Genomic DNA, 22,981 nt, shown 5'->3' with positions numbered 1-22,981 from the left:
ACAGAGCAGCAAAAGCAGCCACAGGTCACAAAGTCCCTGGTACCGTGTGTTCTTATAGTGGAATCTGATTTCTACCTGGGCCACTAAGGCGCATAAGTAGGAAGCCTTTTTAAATTAAAAAAATCTGTTAAAATGGCTGTAAAATGGATGCAAATGCAAGACAGGGGGTGTTTAACGCGTGGACGCTCATGTAGAACGTCTTTAAGTAAATGGCATTTACGTCTTTTTTTATGGTCTTTTTTAATTTGCCCAAACCCAACATGTTAGCGCTGAGACTCCACTGTCGCTAGCCAACTCTAAATAAGCCCCTTTCGTTCAGGAAGATATCATACAGCCCCATGCAAGTAAAGGGCCACATTTACTACACAGCGTTGCAATATAAGACCACAAATTACAGTCCATAAACTTCAATAATAGAGCAGCAGGGATCCGTAAATATAGCCCTGTGTGTTGTTATTGGCTGAATAGTGATCCCCAAAGGACACAGCGAGTACAATGATTCACCAGATTCAATGTGATAGTTCTAGCTGGGAGGTGATGGACAGCGAGCGCACTATATCCTATACCAGGGGAGCGCAAACTATTCCTGCTGCACCCCCCTGTCTGCCTGCCTCGGAGCTCGCGCCCCCCCCCCCTCCTACCTGGCATCTGCGTCAAATGACGCTCCAGGGTCACGTGATGTCCGGTCTTGTGATCCGCTGCCACGTTGCCATGGAGACGAGTCACAGCGTCTGAATCCCAGTAAGTTTTATTGTTGCAGAGTCCTCACGCGATCCCCCGGCATTTCATTTAAACCGCAGGCGCCCCACCTCCCCTCCCCCCACCCCCCAGACAAATCTCCCGCCCTCCTGGGGGTGCGCCGCACAGTTTGCGCTCCCCTGCCCTATACCCTATTTTCATATGTGGTTTGTATGAGAATAATACTTCAGCCGCAATACCTTTTTTTAAACCTAACAATTCTTTATGGCTGCTTTTTTTTATTCTAAATGTTAGTAATTATTACTCACAGATGAAGCACTTGTTGTTTTCATAATAAGCAAACTAAGCCATTTCTAACCAACTCAGGGGGCCTGTAATTCACAGGATTTAATTTCCATGTTATTATATTGCTTGCTTATGTTGTGTTGTTCTCATTAAAATAAAAATGTTTAATGTGATTTAATTACAGCAAGGAATCCAGTAGTCGTCCAACCCCCTTAGCTGCTAGCAGCGCATGGAACACGTTGCACTTCATGCATTTTGTGCCACTAGAGCTGTGTGAATCTGTTGAAAATTCACTTCTCTGCAGATCCTAGAAAACATTCCAAAAGTTTGCAAAACTCGCTAATATTTCGCCTGAGCTTTAGAAGCCAAACGTTCTGGCGAAATAGCCCAAATTGTTCACAATTCGCTATTTCGCCTTTTCATGTGGCAAAATAGTAGGTGGGCAACTTAAAAATGGTTGGGGAGGGGGGGGGTTTACGAACAAGTAAAAATGACGTCACACACGCTAGAATCTGGAATCCGAGCCTGATGCATGAGGCGGACGTACGGAGTCACATGACACCTGTTCTCTGCTCTCTGCACAGGCTGCCTATAAAATGGTGAATTTATTTCAAAATTGGCTTCGTAACATTTAGATTAGCAGTCACTACATGCGCAGGGTCCCATCTATCTGAGAGCGCCTCTAGTTCCCTGCAGTCCCATTCGCTCTCTTCCACCTGCAGGTGTAGGACTCCTAACAGTTCCCATAATCTCCGTAACTTCCTTTGGCGCCCGAGCTGTTAGCCGCGCTGCTCCCACTCTCTGGAACAGTCTGCCTCGTACAGTGCGAGAGGCCCCTCTCTGGGAATCTATAAGAACAGGCTCAGACCATCCTGTTTCCCCAGGCATTGAATTACTGACCCACAACCTGCCCAACATTAAATAGCTATAGTCCCGTCCCTTCCTGTATTGCATCATTCCTTGTGTTTGGGGTTTTTTTCTAAAATTAAATGTTTTCTTCTTTTCCTTTTGTAACTGTGAAGCTTTGAGTCCCATTATTATTATTATTATTATTATTATTATTATTATTATTATTATTATTATTATTATTATTATATTTGAGACCCTCTTGTGGTAAATCTGCGCTTTGACTTGGACAGTATTGTGAGTGGGATTTTAACCCCTGTCTTACTTTTTGTTATATAATCTGTATTAAACAATGTTATTTTGTACTTTCTTTTCATATGAGAAAACCCGACCAAGACTTTCAGATCAGAACCGTCTGGAACCCAGTTCTTCTGCTCACAGCAGGAAACACGTGTGTATCTTTATGTGAGTATTCTTAATATCGGATATATCTATTCTCACGATTTATCCCACACTGTGCTGTGCGTGATTGTTCTTTTTCACATTTAGGACCATTTTGCCGCTGACCTTTTAGTTTGCATTTGTTGGAGGGAGACTAACCCCCTTTCACTCCCCGCATCTGGTCCCATAGGATTGTATTATCCTTTATAGTTCGACACAACTTTTTGCCCTGCTGATTATTATAATAGAAGTGTTTTATTATCACATTCTTGACACTGGTTTTTTTTTCATATTATACATTTTTTAATAGTGCTTTAGTGAGCTTATTTTTCTGTTTTTTTTTAACATTTTTGATTGAATTTTAAAAGCAATCAAAATGAATTGAACATGACAAGAGGTATCTGCCCGTGATACAGAATAATAAGGTATTATGCTTTGCTACTAATGGATTTAGAGCTACTGTAAACAAATCATCATTTACAGGCTCAGAGTCTTCTTCAAAGCTCAAACAGCTTGCAGTCCAAAGCTGGTACCCAAAGCTTGTGGAGGTATTGGGAATTACCGAGACAGATTCTCACACACCACAACCCTAACCCTAACACACCCCAACCATAACACACACCACAACTCTAACCCTAACACACCACAACCATAATCCTAACACACCACAACCCTAACCCTAACACACCCCAACCATAACATACACCACAACCCTAACCCTAACACACCCCAACCATAACACACACCACAACTCTAACCCTAACACACCACAACCATAACACACACCACAACTCTAACCCTAACACACCACAACCATAATCTTAACACACCACAACCCTAACCCTAACACACCCCAACCATAACACACACCACAACTCTAACCCTAACGCACCACAACCATAACCCTAACACACCACAACCATAATCCTAACACACCACAACTCTAACCCTAACACACCACAACCCTAACCTTAACACACCACAACCATAACCCTAACACACCACAACCATAACTCTAACACACCACAACCATAACACCACAACTCTAAGCCTAATACACCACAACCCTAACCCTAACACACCACAACCATAACACACCACAACCCTAACACACCACAACCATTACCCTAACACAACCATTACCCTAACACACCATAACCCTAACCCTAACACACCACAACCATAACACACCACAACTCTAACCATAACACACCACAACTCTAACCCTAACACACCACAACCATAACACACCACAACCCTAACACACCACAACCATTACCCTAACACACCACAACTCTAACCCTACCACACAACAAACCTAACACACCACAACCCTAACACACCACAACCCTAACACACCACAACTCTAACCCTAACATACCACAACTCTAACCCTAACACACCACAAGCCTAACACATCACAACCATAACTCCAACACACCACAAGTCTAACCCCAACACACCACATGTTTAACCCCAAAACACCAAAACTCTAACTCAAACATACCACAAGCCTAACCCTAACAAACCACAACCCTAACACACCACAACCCTAACACATCACAACCCTAACCCTAACACATCACAACCCTAACCCTAACACACCACAACCCGAACCCTAACCCTAACACACCACAACCCTAACCCTAGCACATCACAACCCTAACCCTAACCCTAACACACCACAACCCTAACCCTAGCACATCACAACCCGAACCCTAACCCTAACACACCACAACCCTAACCCTAACACATCACAACCCTAACCCTAGCACATCACAACCCTAACCCTAACCCTAACACACCACAACCCTAACCCTAGCACATCACAACCCTAACCCTAACCCTAACACACCACAACCCTAACCCTAGCACATCACAACCCTAACCCTAACCCTAACACACCACAACCCGAACCCTAACCCTAGCACATCACAACCCTAACCCTAACCCTAGCACATCACAACCCTAGCCACAAGGCCACTTCAGTGATTGGAATCACCCTGGATACATCACTTTGAAAACAGAACATAAATAGGATTACCTATGGACAGATACACACGTCCCTTTTTGCCGCACAATTGGTGTTTAGAGAAGCCGTTCCCATCCTGTGTCTTTTATCAACCTGTTTGTCACCTCGTGCATTTAGGCAGCGGTTAGAAAAGGGATTAAGGATGAGTTATCTGAAGCGCACGCTCGTGGGATTTAGCAATGTGTGCAGGCGACAGTACATGCAGCGGCCATGTTACTTTGTTGCCAGAGTGACTTGTATCAGTCCTAACTGAAGACATTAAAATATATTAATTGAACGCAAAGGAAGTCGCTTTGAACTTTATCTCAGAGGGAAGATTTTGTTTCTGTAATTAGTTTGAGTAATTAACCGCATTTGGTAAAATTAAACTATTGGTTGATAAGCTGTCAAACTCAAGTGAAAAAAAAGTGTGAGCTGTTTTTTACATTTCTTTTCATTAATAGTTTATATTCCACACAAAATAAAACATCCTGTTTCAAGTAATCACGTTTTCATAGCTGGGTAGGAGTCTGAAATGAGTAAAATACTGGTGCATTATAACTTTGTCCAAATTTATTTCATAAATTGCCTTTATTTTTCCTCCGCCATCATCCCAAAGATAAATCTCATTCTGAAATCAAATAACATTCGAATGATGCCACTGCAATTTTTTTTAACTTTTTACTGCATATTTTATCATTTACTATGTTGTTTAATGTTCATAAAATATTAAACATGCATTATAAAGTGAACATAAATAAAACTGTAAATTAGATGTTATGTGGCTGAGTGCTTTCGCTATATTGCTGCTCCTAAGTGGGAGCTACGCAAATACCTAGTTACTGTACATTTGTAAACACACTTAGATGCATTTCCTGGAAAGTAACACCTGCTAAGTCAGCATCAATTTGTTGTGGCTGTCAAACTTTGTATCATTTTGATTGACAATATGTTCCTTCTGTCGGTGAATTGTTCGTTTCCTATATAACTTGCAATTTATCTAGAGAAAAAACAAACAGTAGATAGATATCCATCACTTAGACAATGCAGGTGCCATCTAGAGTATGGGCAGCCATTACTTTCAAATACATTTCAATCCGCTGACATGAATCCACGGTTATGACTTCTGAATCACGAAGAAGCACAATGCATGTGGGTAAAAAGGTAATTAACTAAAGAAGGGGTAAGAAGGTGCCTGTACAAGGCTGCACTAGATGTATTAACGTGGGGTCGCGTCGCCTTATTCAAATTAGGGCAATTATCTGCTGACATGTAAACAGGATACAGTTAACCTTTAACAAGTCATCAATAACTATGACAGACATTGTCAAAACAAATTGATGGACGGTTGTAATATTAAAGCTGTCATCGTTTTAAACAATGATGTTAAGATGATTGATGATTGCTCTGCAGAAGATAGCAGTGCATATTTACTTGAAGGAGACAGGGGTGGAAAATTAAAAAGTAGTGTCTCTATCATTGTATACTGCATTGCATTGTATGTGCAGAAGGATGGCAAAGCGTATATCCCTGCTATATCCCTGCTAGCTAGCTGTTAATAGAATGATAAAGACCCAAAATGGTCTCTGTTCAGATCCTGGTTTCCCATCAAGTTTTGAATCACGCACAAAGTTCTCCTCCTTACCTTCAGGGCTCTCCACTCATCTGTTCCTTCCTATATATCAGCTCTGATCTCTCACTATGCTCCTACTCGTCTCATGCGCTCTACCCATAACTGTCTCCTTTACACCCCTTTCACATCTACAGCTCTCTCTCACCTTAAACCCTTCTCCCTCACTGCCCCTTACCCGTGGAACTCCCTCACACTCCAAGCACTTTCTCTCCCTCACTGTCCCTTACCTGTGGAACTCCCTCACACTCCGCATACACCGAGCACCTTCTCTCCCTCACTGCCCCTTATCTGTGGAACTCCCTCACACTCCGCATACACCCAGCACCTTCTCTCCCTCACTGCCCCTTACCCGTGGAACTCCCTCACACTCCGCATACACCGAGCACCTTCACTCCCTCACTGTCCCTTACCCGTGGAACTCCCTCACACTCCGCATACACCGAGCACATTCTCTCCCTCACTGCCCCTTACCCGTGGAACTCCCTCACACTCCGCATACACCGAGCACCTTCTCTCCCTCACTGCCCCTTACCCGTGGAACTCCCTCACACTCCACATACACCGAGCACCTTCTCTCCCTCACTGCCCCTTACCCGTGGAACTCCCTCACACTCCGCATACACCCAGCACCTTCTCTCCCTCACTGCCCCTTACCCGTGGAACTCCCTCACACTCCACATACACCGAGCACCTTCTCTCCCTCACTGCCCCTTACCCATGGAACTCACTCACACTCCGCATACACCGAGCACCTTCTCTCCCTCACTGCCCCTTACCCGTGGAACTCCCTCACACTCCGCATACACCGAGCACCTTCTCTCCCTCACTGCCCCTTACCCATGGAACTCCCTCACACTCCGCATACACCGAGCACCTTCTCTCCCTCACTGCCCCTTACCCGTGGGACTCCCTCACACTCCGCATACACCCAGCACCTTCTCTCCCTCACTGCCCCTTACCTGTGGAACTCCCTCACACTCCGCATACACCCAGCACCTTCTCTCCCTCACTGCCCCTTACCTGTGGAACTCCCTCACACTCAGTATACACCCAGCACCTTCTCTCCCTCACTGCCCCTTACCTGTGGAACTCCCTCACACTCCGCATACACCCAGCACCTTCTCTCCCTCACTGCCCCTTACCCGTGGAACTCCCTCACACTCCACATACACCGAGCACCTTCTCTCCCTCACTGCCCCCTTACCCGTGGAACTCCCTCACACTCCGCATACACCGAGCACCTTCTCTCCCTCACTGCCCCTTACCCGTGGAACTCCCTCACACTCCGCATACACCGAGCACCTTCTCTCCCTCACTGCCCCTTACCCGTGGAACTCCCTCACACTCCGCATACACCGAGCACCTTCTCTCCCTCACTGCCCCTTACCCGTGGAACTCCCTCACACTCCGCATACACCCAGCACCTTCTCTCCCTCACTGCCCCTTACCCGTGGAACTCCCTCACACTCCGCATACACCGAGCACCTTCTCTCCCTCACTGCCCCTTACCCGTGGAACTCCCTCACACTCCGCATACACCGAGCACCTTCTCTCCCTCACTGCCCCTTACCCGTGGAACTCCCTCACACTCCGCATACACCCAGCACCTTCTCTCCCTCACTGCCCCTTACCTGTGGAACTCCCTCACACTCCGCATACACCGAGCACCTTCTCTCCCTCACTGCCCCTTACCCGTGGAACTCCCTCACACTCCGCATACACCGAGCACCTTCTCTCCCTCACTGCCCCTTACCCGTGGAACTCCCTCACACTCCTCATACACCCAGCACCTTCTCTCCCTCACTGCCCCTTACCTGTGGAACTCCCTCACACTCCGCATACACCGAGCACCTTCTCTCCCTCACTGCCCCTTACCCGTGGAACTCCCTCACACTCCACATACACCGAGCACCTTCTCTCCCTCACTGCCCCTTACCCGTGGAACTCCCTCACTCAGTATACACCGAGCACCTTCCCACTCCTCTTTTAAGACAAACCTTAAACCTCACCTCTTAAATGAAGCACTCCAGTAGCCTGGAGTCATGGCTACTGTCCCACACCCAAAGTCACTCCTACCACTGACTGCCATCTACTGCACTTATTCCCTCAGCTGCTGTCTCTGCAAGTCTCCCAACATACCACTTAGATTGTAAGCTTTTGGGGCAGGGATTTCCTTTCCTATTGTCTGATCTTATTTGTTGTATTTATTGTATTATAATTCCCCATACTGTATTGTCGCTCTTGTAAAGCTCTGGTGCTATATGAACAAAGATACACATACATACAGGTCTTGTATTACTGTCTGATAGCAATAATACAGTAGCATAAGAGAGTAACTCTTAAACAGACAGTAATACAAGACCAGTAATGGTTCATTATCATGCTAGTGATCACTATGATACTAACTGGAGTTACATAGTACAATACATCCTTTTTCTATCAATGCTTCTCCTCCTTGCTTCTGGGGATATCTCTCCCAATCCTGGTCCCTGTCTTATTTCTACTTGCTCTCGTCCTCGCCTCCCACATGCAACTTCTACTCCTTCTGGTGTCAACCCCTCCAACCTCATACCCATCCCCTGCCACCCTCCCTCCTCTCTCCCTTTCTCCTGTGCCCTTTGGAATGCTCGCTCCCTCTCTAACCAGTTCCTCTCTGTACATGACTTCTTTCTCTCTCACTCCCTGCTTCTCTTTGCTATAACTGAGACCTGGCTCACTCAGTCTGACTCTGCTCTGGAAGCTGCCCTCTCCTATGGTGGCCTTTCCTTCTCCCACACTCCGCGCACTGATGGCAGGGGTGGAGGCATGGGGCTCCTGCTCTCCTCTCTCTGCCATTACCGAACCCTTTCTATTCCCCCCTCTCTTGCTTTTCCCTCCTTTGAGGCTCACACTGTCCAGATCTTCTCTCCTCTCCCTGTTCATGTGGCGGTTATCTATCACCCACCTACCTCTACTCATCCCCCTTCTGCCTTTCTCTCTCACTTTGAATCCTGGCTCTCTTTCTTTCTCTCCTCAGACTCCCCTGTTCTTCTCCTTGGGGACTTCAATTGCCACATTGATGACCCCTCTCTCTCTTGGGCTTCCCGCTTTCTTTCTCTTATCTCTTCTTTTGGCCTTCAACAGTGGACTGCAGCCAGCACCCACAAGGATGGCCACTACTTAGACCTGGTTTTCACTAAAAACTTCTCTCTCTCTGATTTCTCCATTTCCCCTTTTCCTCTCTCTGACCATCATCTCATCTCATTCTCTTTATCTCGCTTCTCCCCTTCTCCACCTCCATCTACCCCCCGGTTCTGCAGAAACCTGCGCTCTATTCACTTACCTGACTTTGAGTCCACTTTACGCTCCTCCCTCTTCTCTCTCAGCTCTGCTACAGACCCTTACAACCTGGTCAGAAAGTACAACTCTGTCTTGTCCTCGTCTCTTGATCTACATGCCCCGCTTTCTCTCTGCCGCCCTTGCCCTTCTAACCCTAGACCCTGGCTAAATTCCCACACGCGCATGCTGCGTTCCTCCACTCGTTCCTCTACACGCCTCTGGAGGAAGTCTCACACTCTCGCAGACTTCCTTCACTACAAATTTATGCTATCCTGTTTCAACTCTGCCCTCTCGCAAGCTAAACAAGCCTACTTTTCTGCACTAATCAACATGCACAAGTCTAACCCACGCCAACTGTTCTCTGTCTTTGATACTCTACTCAAACCACCCTCAGCTGCCTCTCCTTCCTCCATCTCTGCTCAGGACTTTGCTGACTATTTTAAGGAAAAGGTGGAATCCATACGGCAGAACATCCCCTCTGTTTCTTCCCCCCATCCTACACCTCTTCCTAACTCTCCTCCTGCCTTCCTTGACTCTTTTTCCACTGTCTCAGAGGAGGATGTGTCACTATTGATCGCCTCTTCTCCCTCTACCACTTGCCCTCTTGACCCCATTCCCTCCCATCTCCTAAAACCTCTAGCTCCTACTATAATCCCTACGCTTACACACATTTTTAACTCCTCCCTCTGTTCTGGAACCTTTCCATCCTCCTTCAAACATGCAACAGTCATACCATTACTCAAAAACAGCAAGCTTGACCCTACCTGTCTTTCTAACTATCGACCTGTCTCCCTCCTGCCTTTTGCCTCTAAACTCCTTGAACGTCTTGTATTCTCTCGCTTGCTCCATTTTCTCAACACCTATTCTCTCCTAGACCCTCTACAATCTGGCTTCCGCACTGCTCACTCCACCAAAACAGCCCTCACTAAAATAACTGACGACCTCCATGCTGCCAAAGACAGAGGTCATTACACTCTGCTCATATTACTCGACCTCTCTGCAGCATTTGACACAGTGGACCACCCTCTTCTCCTCCACATTCTCCATACTCTAGGTATTCGGAACAAAGCTCTATCCTGGATCTCATCCTACCTCTCCCATCGTACTTTTAGTGTCTCTTCTGCTAACACCTCCTCCTCCTCTATTGATTTCTCTGTGGGGGTACCCCAGGGCTCTGTCCTGGGACCTCTTCTCTTTTCTCTGTACACACTCTCTCTAGGTGACCTAATAACATCTTTTGGGTTTAATTATCACCTCTATGCCGACGACACACAAATATACTTTTCAACACCTGACCTTACACCTGCTGTACAAACCAAAGTTTCTGAATGTCTCTCTGCTATATCATCCTGGATGGCCCTCCGACGCCTTAAACTCAACATGGCTAAAACAGAGCTCCTCATACTTCCTCCCAAACCTGGCCCTACTACCTCCTTCCACATTACTGTTGGAACTACAATCATTCACCCAGTAGCCCAAGCACGCTGCCTAGGGGTCACACTCGACTCCTCTCTCACATTCGCCCCTCACATTCAAAACATTTCTAAAACTTGTCGCTTTTTCCTCCGCAATATAACTAAGATACGCCCTTTCCTCTGTTGTTCGACTGCTAAAACTCTGACTCAGGCCCTCATTCTCTCCCGTCTTGATTACTGTAACCTCCTGCTGTCTGGCCTTCCTGCCTCTCACCTGTCTCCCCTACAATCTATCCTAAATGCTGCTGCCAGAATCACTCTACTCTTTCCTAGATCTGTCTCATCATCTCCCCTCCTGAAATCCCTCTCCTGGCTTCCTATCAAATCCCGCATCTCACATTCCATTCTTCTCCTCACTTTTAAAGCTTTACACTCTTCTGCCCCTCCTTACATCTCAGCCCTAATTTCTCGCTATGCACCATCCCGACTCTTGCGTTCTTCTCAAGGATGTCTTCTTTCTACCCCCTTTGTATCTAAAGCCCTCTCCCGCCTTAAACCTTTTTCACTGACTGCCCCGCACCTCTGGAATGCCCTTCCCCTCAGTACCCGACTAGCACCCTCTCTTTCCACCTTTAAGACCCACCTTAAGACACACTTGCTTAAAGAAGCATATGAATAGCACTGTGGATATTCTGAACACAGGATACATAAAACTTGGCCCCCTGCAGACGCACTTACCAGAACTCCCTCCTACTGTCTCTGTACGTTCTACCTACCTACCAATTAGACTGTAAGCTCCTCGGGGCAGGGACTCCTCTTCCGAAATGTTACTTTTATGTCTAAAGCACTTATTCCCATGATCTGTTATTTATATTATCTGTTATTTATTTGATTACCACATGTATTACTACTGTGAAGCGCTATGTACACTAATGGCGCTATATAAATAAAGACATACAATACAATACAATACAATAGATGAGGTTGAAAAATACATATGTCCATCAAGTTCAACATATAGTAAATTTAGATGACCGATACGTTATCCTATATCCGTACTTACAGTATATTGATCCAGAGGAAGGCAAACAAAAACCCCAGTGACATAATCCAATGATATCTCATAGGGGGGGAAATAAATTCCTTCCTGACTCCAAGAATTGGCAATCAGATTACTCCCTGGATCAACATCCTTCCCATGTTTACTTATTTGTTATATCCCTGTATACCTTTCCTTTGTAAAGAGAAGTTGATTGGATCTGCATCTGTGCAATCAAATTTTTATATTAAATCTTCATATTTGACCTTTCAAACCCAACACACTTTACAATTATAACGCAGAGGAGTTAATGTAGCCGCACTTGTGGTTCAATTCTGGCAACCTACTCTATGTCCCAGTCTCCAAAGAGGAGAAGGAAGAAAGGAACAATAATATTTTTTTAAGGGAATAAAAATGTTTGTTCAGGATCACATAGAATAAATATGTGCGGCTAGAATACAAAACACACAAACTTGTTTATTCAAGACCATTGGTTGAACCACTACACCAATTCTACTCAAATGGTGTAGATAGATGTGGACAAAAGAATCCACTTTGCATTGGCCTCATAGAAAAGGTGGGTGCAGCTTTCTCCTCTGCTCCATATTTCAGAACAGGACTTGAGCCAAGTGTCCCAATGTCTCAAACCCTATCCAAGACTAATCCCGCGACATCATTTGTCCATTGAGGCTGGGCTAAACATTTCACAAGGAAGCGAAATTAGAGGGGGGAAAAAACTGACTAAAAATGTCATGACTGCATCTTGGCCAGTTTTGTGAGTCTCTGCCAAACAGATTGTAGCATCCAAGCATCTGGCCTGAACATTGAAGTACACTCTTAGCCATACAGTATCATCTTGTCGTCTGGAGCGTTAGCATTGTACCAAGCACCAAATGTTTTGCTACTTGCTAGAGGGAAAATGCTTGTAGTGTTCAAGCTTATTAGTATTTCCTATATGGTTTTTATTTACCTCTGTGTGACATTTTAATGATTAGAGAATATATGAGTGATCTAATTGAGAAGACCCCCCAGCACATAATTTGCCTCCTGCGGATCTTGAATACAGAAATTCATGATTTGTCAACAGTAATGAGACAGAGAGCAGACACATGCTGAGTCCTTTACACTTTCCCTAGGAAAGATATACATCGTTATTACAGTACTGAGAACAGCTGATTTATTATTAAAGACGCGCACCTTGAAATCAAACTACTTCCTTGACTCTGGTGATTAAAAGATAAACTTGTATGTTTTTAAGGATACAATGTTTGGTTTCTAAGGTTCACCTCTTATCGCCTGCAGTGTGTTCCTCTAAAATAGACTTCAAAAACTTCCAGCTGTGAATATTAGCCCAATAATAAAACATATGCACTGTAAAGCATGCATATATTACTAATAATCATCTGTCTTATCATTAACAGCACAGACATACAAAATATATAAAATATACAGAAGGCAAAACCAGGCCACAATAACAATTATTATAAAACCTTTTATTGTGGTGTTGCGGTAGATTAAAAAAACAAGCTCAAATACAATGTACGTTTTATTACTTTGTTACTATGCTCAGATTTTGTATTTTGAATGTTGATTAAGCACTCTAATACTCATATGAATATTTATACAATGTACACGTAGTTGTCGACGTATCAACATATAGGACATTCAGTATAAATCGATGTATCGGTTTTGCAGATGTATAATGGCAGGGTGCGATACCTTACAAGGGCCCAACATATTCGTTCTGCATACAGTATAGTTGTACACTACATCTGGAGTCCTAGAAATTCTCTTCTTCAGATGTATTCTAGTCCTTGTCTATGTGAAGATATTTGTGAAATCTGGAACGATTTCTATAAAAAAGCTGTAACAATGCAGATAGCAGAGCACACAGGAGCAGAATACACTGCAACTAGTCCGGGAGAAACCCCCCACCCACTCTCATTACCCACAAGGGGGTAGCGAGCTGCACCCAGGGTCCGCGATGGAAACGTGCACAGTGAACAGTGCGAAGATCCGGTAGTGAGAATGGTTCAGTAGTGAAGAGGGGTCATGGTAAAGAAGTATAGCGTCCGGCAGGTGGCAGACAATATGGAGGTTAGACGGGCAGAGGTCATACACAGGGAGATCAGAAGACAGAGAAAGATCCAAAAGTAGCAGGGGGGCGGAAGAGAGAGGGGGGGCGGAAGGGAGAGGGGGGGCGGAAGGGAGAGGGGGGGGCGGAAGGGAGAGGGGGGGCGGAAGGGAGAGGGGGGGGCGGAAGGGAGAGGGGGGGGCAACTTTAGCAGAGATCAAAGATCCAGGCAAGCAGCAATGAAACAACAGAGATAGTCTGTTGCAGCAGCACTGGGGAAAGCAGTAACATTTTTGTAGGGTCCAATAGGAAGTGATGCTGCAGTGCACCCTAGAGGCAAAACCCGGAGAACTGAAGTAGATCCCGGGAATTACTCCTGAACAACCTGGAGAGCTGGGAAAACCTGGTGATGACCGGAACGGACATGCAGTCGGGAAATGACAGTATCCCCCCCCCCCCCCTGTGAAGAGGCCGTGTGCCCACAGAGCATGTGAGGCCCATGACTTATCAGGTTGCTGGACGGGAAATTGACGTCCAACCTTGAAGCATGTACCTCAGAGACCGGTTACCACAAGTGCTCCTCTGGACCATCATTTTGTCTGCTGACTAGATACTATAGGTGTGTGTGCCTGATAAAGCAGTATGCTTTGGACTTCATATTCAACTGTTCCATCTTCACTGGCTCTTTCCTTGTGACGTGAGCGGGACTAGCTCTTTTCAGTAAGGATACTTGGAACACTGAGTGGATCTTCCAACTGATTGGCAATCCTAGATTCGCTGCTGCAGGGTTAAGTATCGAAACAATGCGAACTGGGCCCATGACAACTACACACGATCCTGTACTGCACACTGCGGTGGCCGCTCTCGTTGGTGTATGACTTATAGATCCACTTGGAGTGAAACAGATTACGACTAACTTGGTTCTGGATATCAGGCGGCATTTCATGTCTCGTGCAGTGAGTACCTCCTTGGTGGAAATGAGCACTGGTAATGAAACCAGGAGCAACATAGTGTGTCTGCCAAAAGAAAGGAGAAACACCGGTGGAAGTATGAAGGTGGTTATTATAGGTGAATTCTGCCAGAGGGAGGAGATCTGTCCAATTGTCTTCAGTGAGATTGATGTAACTCAGCAGAAACTGTTCCATAACCTGGTTAACTTGTTCAATCTGTCCGTCTGTTTGAGGGTGAAATGTAGAGGAGACGCATAGTTACATAGTTACATAGTTACATAGTTACAAAGTTACATAGTAGATGAGGTTGAAAAAGACTTCCGTCCATCAAGTTCAACCTATGCTAAATTTAGACAACAGATACTTTATCCTACATCTATACTTACTTATTGATCCAGAGGAAGGCAAACAAAAAACCCCATTAAGGGGAAAAATGAATTCCTTCCTGACTCCAAGAATTGGCAATCGGATTACTCCCTGGATCAACATCCTTCCCATGTATACTTATTTGGTATATCCCTGTATACCTTTCCCATCTAAAAAGATGTCAAACCTTTTTTGAACAAATCTATTGTATCTGCCATCACAGTCTCCATGGGTAATGAATTCCACATTTTAACTGCCCTTACTGTAAAGAACCCTTTCCTTTATTGCTGGTGAAATCTCCTTTCCTCCAACCTTAAGGGATGGCCCGAGTCCTTTGTACTGCCCGTGGGATGAATAGTTCTTTTGAAAGCTCCTTGTATTGTCCCTGAATATATTTGTATATAGTTATCATATCCCCTCTTAGACACCTCTTTTCTAATGTAAATAAATCTAATTTAGCTAGCCTCTCCTCATAAGTTAGAATGTCCATTCCCTTTATTAATTTGGTGGCTCTTCTCTGCACTCTCTCTAGTTCCATAATGTCTTTTCTTAGGATTGGTGCCCAAAATTGTACTCCATATTCAAGGTGTGGTCTTACTGATGCTTTGTAAAGGGGCATAATTATGTTTACTTCCCTTTCATCCATTGCCCGTTTGATGCAAGATAAGATCTTGTTTGCCTTTGCAGCTACTGCATGACATTGGGCACCATTGCTAAGGCCGCTGTCTACAAGCACTCCTAAATCCTTCTCCATCAAGGATTCCCCCAATTTATCCCCATTTAATTTGTAAGTCGCCTGTTTATTCTTGCTTCCCAAATGCATAACCTTACATTTATCTGTATTAAACCTCATCTGCCATTTACCTACCCACGTTTCCAGTCTCTCCAAGTCCTTCTGAAGAGAAATTACATCCTGCTCTGATTCTATTACCTTACACAATTTAGTATCATCAGCAAAGATGGAGACTTTGCTCTCGATCCCAACCTCAAGGTCATTAATAAACAAGTTAAAAAGCAGGGGTTCCAGTACCGATCCCTGAGGTACTCCACTCACGACTTTAGCCCAACCTGAAAAAGTTCCATTTATGACAACCCTCTGTTGTCTGTCCTTTAACCAGTTTTCAATCCAGGTGCATATATTATTACTGAGTCCAACTTTCTTTATTTTGTACACCAACCTCTTGTGTGAAACCGTATCAAAAGCCTTTGCAAAATCTAAGTAGACCACATCAACAGCATTACCCTGGTCTAGATTCCTACTTACCTCCTCAAAGAAACAAATAAGGTTAGTTTGGCAAGATCTATCCTTCATAAATCCATGCTGACTATTACTAATAATTTTATTTTCCATTAGGTATTCCTGAATATTATCCCGTATTAAACCTTCAAGTAGTTTCCCCACTATTGAAGTCAGGCTTACAGGTCTGTAATTTCCCGGTTGTGATCTAGCTCCCTTTTTAAATATAGTCACAACATCTGCTTTACGCTAATCTTGTGGTACTGAGCCTGTGGAAATGGAGTCCTTGAATATTAATATAATGGTTTTGCTATTACTAAGCTTAACTCCTTGAGAACTCTTGGATGTATGCCATCGGGGCCAGGTGCCTTATTTACTTTAATTTTTTCAAGTCGCTTATGAACTTCTTCCTCAGTTAACCAATGGTTCATTAATATGGAGGTTGTTATTAAGGTACTTAAAGAATTTTTAAGGGTTGACCTTACTTTCTATTGCAATCCTTTTTTCATTATCCATTTTTGCTAATTTAATTGCCCTTTTGCAATTTTTGTTACATTCATTATAATTCTGATAAGATGTCTCTGTCCCTTCTGACTTAAAGAATCTAAACGCCTTCCTCTTCTTGTCCATTTCCTCCCCTACCTGTTTATTTAGCCACATTGGTTTTGACTTATTTCTTTTATACTTATTACCCAAGGGTATACACTGATAAGTGTGCTTTTCTAACAATGTTTTAAAGACTGCCCATTTCTCTTCTACATTTTTCCCTGCAAAAACATCATCCCATTGTATTACTACTAGATTTGACCTCAGTTTATTAAAATCTGCCTTTCCAAAGTTGAAGGTCTTTGTTGAACCCAAGTAATCTGTTTTTTGATAATTTATTTCAAATGAGACCATGTTATGATCACTGTTACCCAAATGTTCCAGGACTTGAATATTTGTTATTACTTCTACATTGTTTGATATGACCAAATCCAGAACTGCCCCTCTCCTGGTTGGTTCCTCAATAATTTGGGTCATATAAATGTCTTTAAGCACCCCCAAAAACCTGTTCCCTTTTGTTGTAACGCTAATCTCATTGCCCAGTCTATGTCTGGATAATTAAAATCCCCCATAATGCAAACATGACCCCGTTTTGATGCCTTCTCCATTTGCAAAAGTATTTTAGCTTCCTCAATCTCACAGATATTTGGTGGTTTATAGCATATTCCCACAAACATTTTCTTTACACTTGTACCTCCACTGCTAACTTCTATCCACAAGGTCTCTACATTTTCATCATTCCCTTCATAAACATCGTCACTTATAATAGGTTTTAGATCCGGTTTAACATATAAACATACTCCACCCCCCCTTCTATTTGGCCGATCCTTCCGAAAAAGAGAAAAACCCTTTAAATTAACTGTCCTGTCATGAGTTTTATCCCACCATGTTTCAGTAATGCCTATGATATCATACTGCTCCCTTGCAGCTATTAATTCAAGCTCCCCCATTTTATCTGTCAGGCTTCTTGCATTAGCAAGCATGCATTTCAGTTTTTTTTCAGCCTGTACTATTATCTTATCTGCTCCTTCCTTTCTGCGCCCACTTTTTTAGTCTTTAGAAGTTTTCTAGTATTATCTGTTTAGTATTAGTATAGTATAGTTTAGTTTTCTAGTATTATCTGTATTTACTATGGGTGTCTCACTGCTTGTCAAACTTGCACTTGCCCCCATTCTACCTCCATACCATAAGCGGAGTTGAATTCCAAAATTGGCAGTAAGCACCTTCCAAAAATGGGGCGTGAATTGCGGTCGTCAATCTGTGACAATGCTGATAGGAAGCCCATGCAGACGATATATACGTGATGTATAAACAAGGAGACCTGAGACGGATCAGAGGGCAGGCTGGGTAGTGCGACAAAATGTCCCATCTTAGAAAATATTTTGATTACAACCAAGATTAGACAAGGTTTTTTGAGACCTGGGAAGGCCCATAACAAGATTCATGCCTTTGCCGGTGTTTAATTGGCTCTGGTATAGACCACATCGGCTGTGTTTATTCTTCTATGTCACTGTTCATGCGGGACCACAATAAAATTGTTGATCGAGAGTCTTTTGAACTTCTGGGTGGCCTGGTAATGAGGTGTCATGGCACCAGTCCAAAAATTCTACTTGTGTCTTCTTCAGAGGTACAGAAATATTGTCAAAAGGCAGAAAAAGCATTTACTTGGTTTCACAGAACAAAGAATTGATTGAGTGTTTGTGTTAATTTCTGGTTTGTTTTTTGTCTTGACCAAAATTAGACCTATTTCACAGAAAGAAGGGTAGCAGAGATCCTTTGGGACACCTCTACCGAAGATACAGCAAGAATGATGATGTGTTCGTGAATAGATGTCTCAACCTAAGCCACTGAATCTCAGTGACAGAACATCCTGTGCACCAAGAGGTGGCTGTTCCTCAGTTTCGTATGGAGAGATCTGCCAGTTTCTGGAGTCAATCGTGAACATCGTATCTCCCACTCTCCCTATCCCACACCACATACCAACTGGGTGATTGACTCATATATCATGGGCCGAAAAGATAATTTAGTGCTCTCCCTCCATGTTGGGAAATCAGTTCTCTTCAAGCTTATAACTTTGAAAGATAAAAAGCAGCCCATTTTCTATTAATTATTGACTGTGCGTCTTCTTATATTTTAAAATAAATGTATTTTAATAAATAATTCTGAAACCATATTATGCCCATGATCAAAGTAAGAAAATAAAAGTTACACACAGTATTTGACGAATATTTCATTCATTTCATTAATTGGTAAAACACTTTGAAAGAGCTGAAGAAATCCACAAAGGCCGATAACATTATTTCTGCTGTTGGACAGTCACTTTTGTAAATCCACAGTAGAAACACTTTGATTATCATTCTCAGGATTAATGCTGAATATTGATGAGCCTTTCGTTAGTTTATTAAGAAAGAATAACAAATCACATCTTGCTGTTGGAAACCTGCATGTTTATGCGTTATTTATTTGGTCCTCTCATTCATCAGGTCTCCAGTTTTCACCTCAAGCTATATGTTTAGCATCATTTTTAAAAACCCATGGGACATGGTGCAGTGAAAAAAACAGGGAAAATATTTAACCGAGGACATAAATGTTCGTCTTCCCCGCATGGTGACGTTACTTATTCACCACATGGGAGTCTTTCCGGTTTTAATAAATGAAGCTGCGCATGGCCTGTAGAAGGCCCCGGTAACGGTTCCGTTTAACTCTGCACAGAAAATGTCTTGTTCTTACTTTCAGAATACAATCACTTCAAACAACATGAGCAATTTGCCAGACATCCCGAATCTCAAGGGATCTGAAGCTGTAATATAAAGCAATACTGAGCTCGTTTGTGACCATTAAAAGTTTATTGAAAAACCTGCACTTGATACCTGTATAGGAGGGTGGGCAACTCCAGTCATCAAGGGCCACCAAATATTCAGGTATTTTGACTGAGCCACTGATTGAGCCACCGATGCAGAAACAGGGATATCCTGAAAACCTGCTGCTGGCCCTTGGGGACAGCAGATGGCCACCCCTGCTGTATAGTGTCAGTTATTCCCAAAAAATACAAGAACGAGAGACTGACTATTGGATTTACAACCTTACAATAAACTCGATGTGTTATGAATTGTGTCTTGAATGTAGATTTGTTTTTTAAGGGGCTTCATAGCCTTCGCTTGCTTTTATGTGGCCCATTTACTAAAGTCTACTAGCTGTAAAACGGGTCAAAAATCACAGATGTGGTCAGATTTACTGTTTTCGGTACAGCGAAAAGCAAATGCCAAATCCCCGACAGTTACCCGGGATTATGGGGAGTTTGAGTTGGCACCATTTGGTAAAACATATTGGACGCCGAAGTTTTAGGGTATCTGCTACACAACAGAAGAGCTGCAATATCACCTGCAGAGTAGTTAATGCTTCACCTGTGAGGAATGTATGTTTGTAACATGACAGGTGGCGGGGAAGATTTGTACTTATTATGTTAAACACACACATACACATCTTGCCCAGACATGACTGCACTAGCTATTCCATTCCATGGTCCCTGAATCCCATTAGCAGCAGGGAAGTCAGGCAGGGCAAATCTGTTATAGGGTCTTTGCTTTGCTGGCTCCTGACAGTAAAGTGGTTAATGGAACCTCTGCTGTTCATAGCTGATGATCCCTAATGCTAGCACATGTGGTAATGCTTTAACCCCAGTGCACTAATACTGATACACACACTTTAACCCCAGTGCACCAATACTGATACACACACTTTAACCCCAGTGCACTAATACTGATACACACACTTTAACCCCAGTGCACCAATACTGATACACACACTTTAACCCCAGTGCACTAATACTGATACACACACTTTAACCCCAGTGCACCAATACTGATACACACACTTTAACCCCAGTGCACTAATACTGATACACACACTTTAACCCCAGTGCACTAATACCGATACACACACTTTAACCCCAGTGCACTAATACTGATACACACACTTTAACCCCAGTGCACTAATACTGATACACACACTTTAACCCCAGTGCACCAATACTGATACACACACTTTAACCCCAGTGCACTAATACTGATACACACACTTTAACCCCAGTGCACTAATACCGATACACACACTTTAACCCCAGTGCACTAATACCGATACACACACTTTAACCCCAGTGCACTAATACTGATACACACACTTTAACCCCAGTGCACTAATACTGATACACACACTTAAACCCCAGTGCACTAATACTGATACACACATTAACCCCAGTGCACTAATACCGATACACACACTTTAACCCCAGTGCACTAATACTGATACACACACTTTAACCCCAGTGCACTAATACCGATACACACACTTTAACCCCAGTGCACTAATACTGATACACACACATTAACCCCAGTGCACTAATACTGATACACACACATTAACCCCAGTGCACTAATACTGATACACACACATTAACCCCAGTGCACTAATACTGATACACACACTTTAACCCCAGTGCACTAATACCGATACACACACTTTAACCCCAGTGCACTAATACTGATACACACACATTAACCCCAGTGCACTAATACTGATACCCACACTTTAACCCCAGTGCACTAATACTGATACACACACTTTAACCCCAGTGCACTAATACTGATACACACACATTAACCCCAGTGCACTGATACTGATACACACACTTTAACCCCAGTGCACTAATACTGATACACACACATTAACCCCAGTGCACTAATACCGATACACACACTTTAACCCCAGTGCACTAATACTGATACACACACTTTAACCCCAGTGCACTAATACTGATACACACACATTAACCCCAGTGCACCAATACTGATACACACACTTTAACCCCAGTGCACTAATACTGATACACACACATTAACCCCAGTGCACTAATACCGATACATACACTTCAAACTGTGCCCCCTCTTTTTTTTTTTTGCTTTTTTCCTTCTCCCTTCATCCTCCCTCTCCCCTCCTTCTCCACCCATCCTCCCTCTCCCCCCATCCTCTCTCCCTCCCTCTCCCCCATCCACTTCTCACTTTCCCCCATCCTCTCTCCTCCTCCAGTCTCTCTCCTCCCCCACTCCCTCTCCATCCTCTCTCCCCCCCACCCTCCCTCTCCCCACTCCCTCTCCATCCCCCCCCCTTCATCCTCTCACCCCCTCTCTCCATCCTCTCCCCCACTCCCTTTCCACCCCCTCCCCCACTCCCTTTCCATCCTCTCTCCACCCCCACTCCATCCGCTCTCCCTATGCCAACTCCCTCCCCTCCTCTCTCCCCCTTTTGCTTTTTTCCCTCTCACCCATCCTCCCTCTCCCCTCCCTCTCCCCTCCCTCTCCATGAACCCTCCCTCTCGCCCATCCTCTCTCCTCCCTCTCCATCCCTATCCCCCATCCTCTCTCCCCCCCCACTCCTTCTCCATCCTCCCTCCCCTCCCCACTCCCTCTCCATCCTCTCTCCTCCCCACTCCCTCTCCATCCTCTCTTCCCCACTCTATCCCCATCCTCCCTCTCCCCCACTCCCTCCCCATCCTCTCTATCGTCCCTCCCCATCGTCCCTCTGCCCCACTCCCTCTCCATCCTCTCACCCCCCCCCCACTACCACTCCATCCTCTCTCCCCCCACTCCCTCTCCATCCTCTCACCCCCCCACTCTCTCTCCATCCTTTCTCTCCCTCCATCCTCCCTCTCCCCCCACTCCCTCTCCCCCACTCCCTCTCCATCCTCTCACCCCCCCCCCCCCCCACTACCACTCCACTCCCTCTCTCCCCACTCCCTCTCCATCCTCCCTCTCACCCCCACTCCCTCCTCTCTCCCCACCCCCACGGCCTCTCCATCACCACTCCCTCATAATGCATGAAACACACATATGCATTACAAATACACACATCAACACACACTTACCAACACACACACCTACCAACACACATACCCATTTACCAACACACACACACACACTTACCAACACACACACACACACACTTACACACACACTTACACACACACACACTTACCAACACAGACACAGAAACGGGAGATCTATAGAGGAGCAGCTCTAAGCAGGAGTGCTCTGCAGCGCCACCTATTGCCCAGAAGCTGTAGCAG

The 22,981-nt window shown here is 44.4% G+C and overlaps 1 long non-coding RNA gene across 1 annotated transcript; it reads left to right on the top strand.

Annotated features, from left to right (window-relative positions):
• Window positions 1–663: 663 nt before the first annotated feature.
• On the top strand, window positions 664–19,402 carry LOC142469718 (uncharacterized). Its single transcript, XR_012789070.1, has 3 exons — window positions 664–741; window positions 2,213–2,295; window positions 18,602–19,402. It is a non-coding gene; the product is annotated as an uncharacterized LOC142469718 (long non-coding RNA).
• The last annotated feature ends 3,579 nt before the right edge of the window (window positions 19,403–22,981 follow it).

This window comes from Ascaphus truei, chromosome 19, assembly GCF_040206685.1.
Source record: "Ascaphus truei isolate aAscTru1 chromosome 19, aAscTru1.hap1, whole genome shotgun sequence".
NCBI classification, from domain to species: domain Eukaryota; kingdom Metazoa; phylum Chordata; class Amphibia; order Anura; family Ascaphidae; genus Ascaphus; species Ascaphus truei.
Note: the sequence above shows the minus strand (reverse complement) of the source record. Positions and strands in the feature narration are given on the sequence as shown.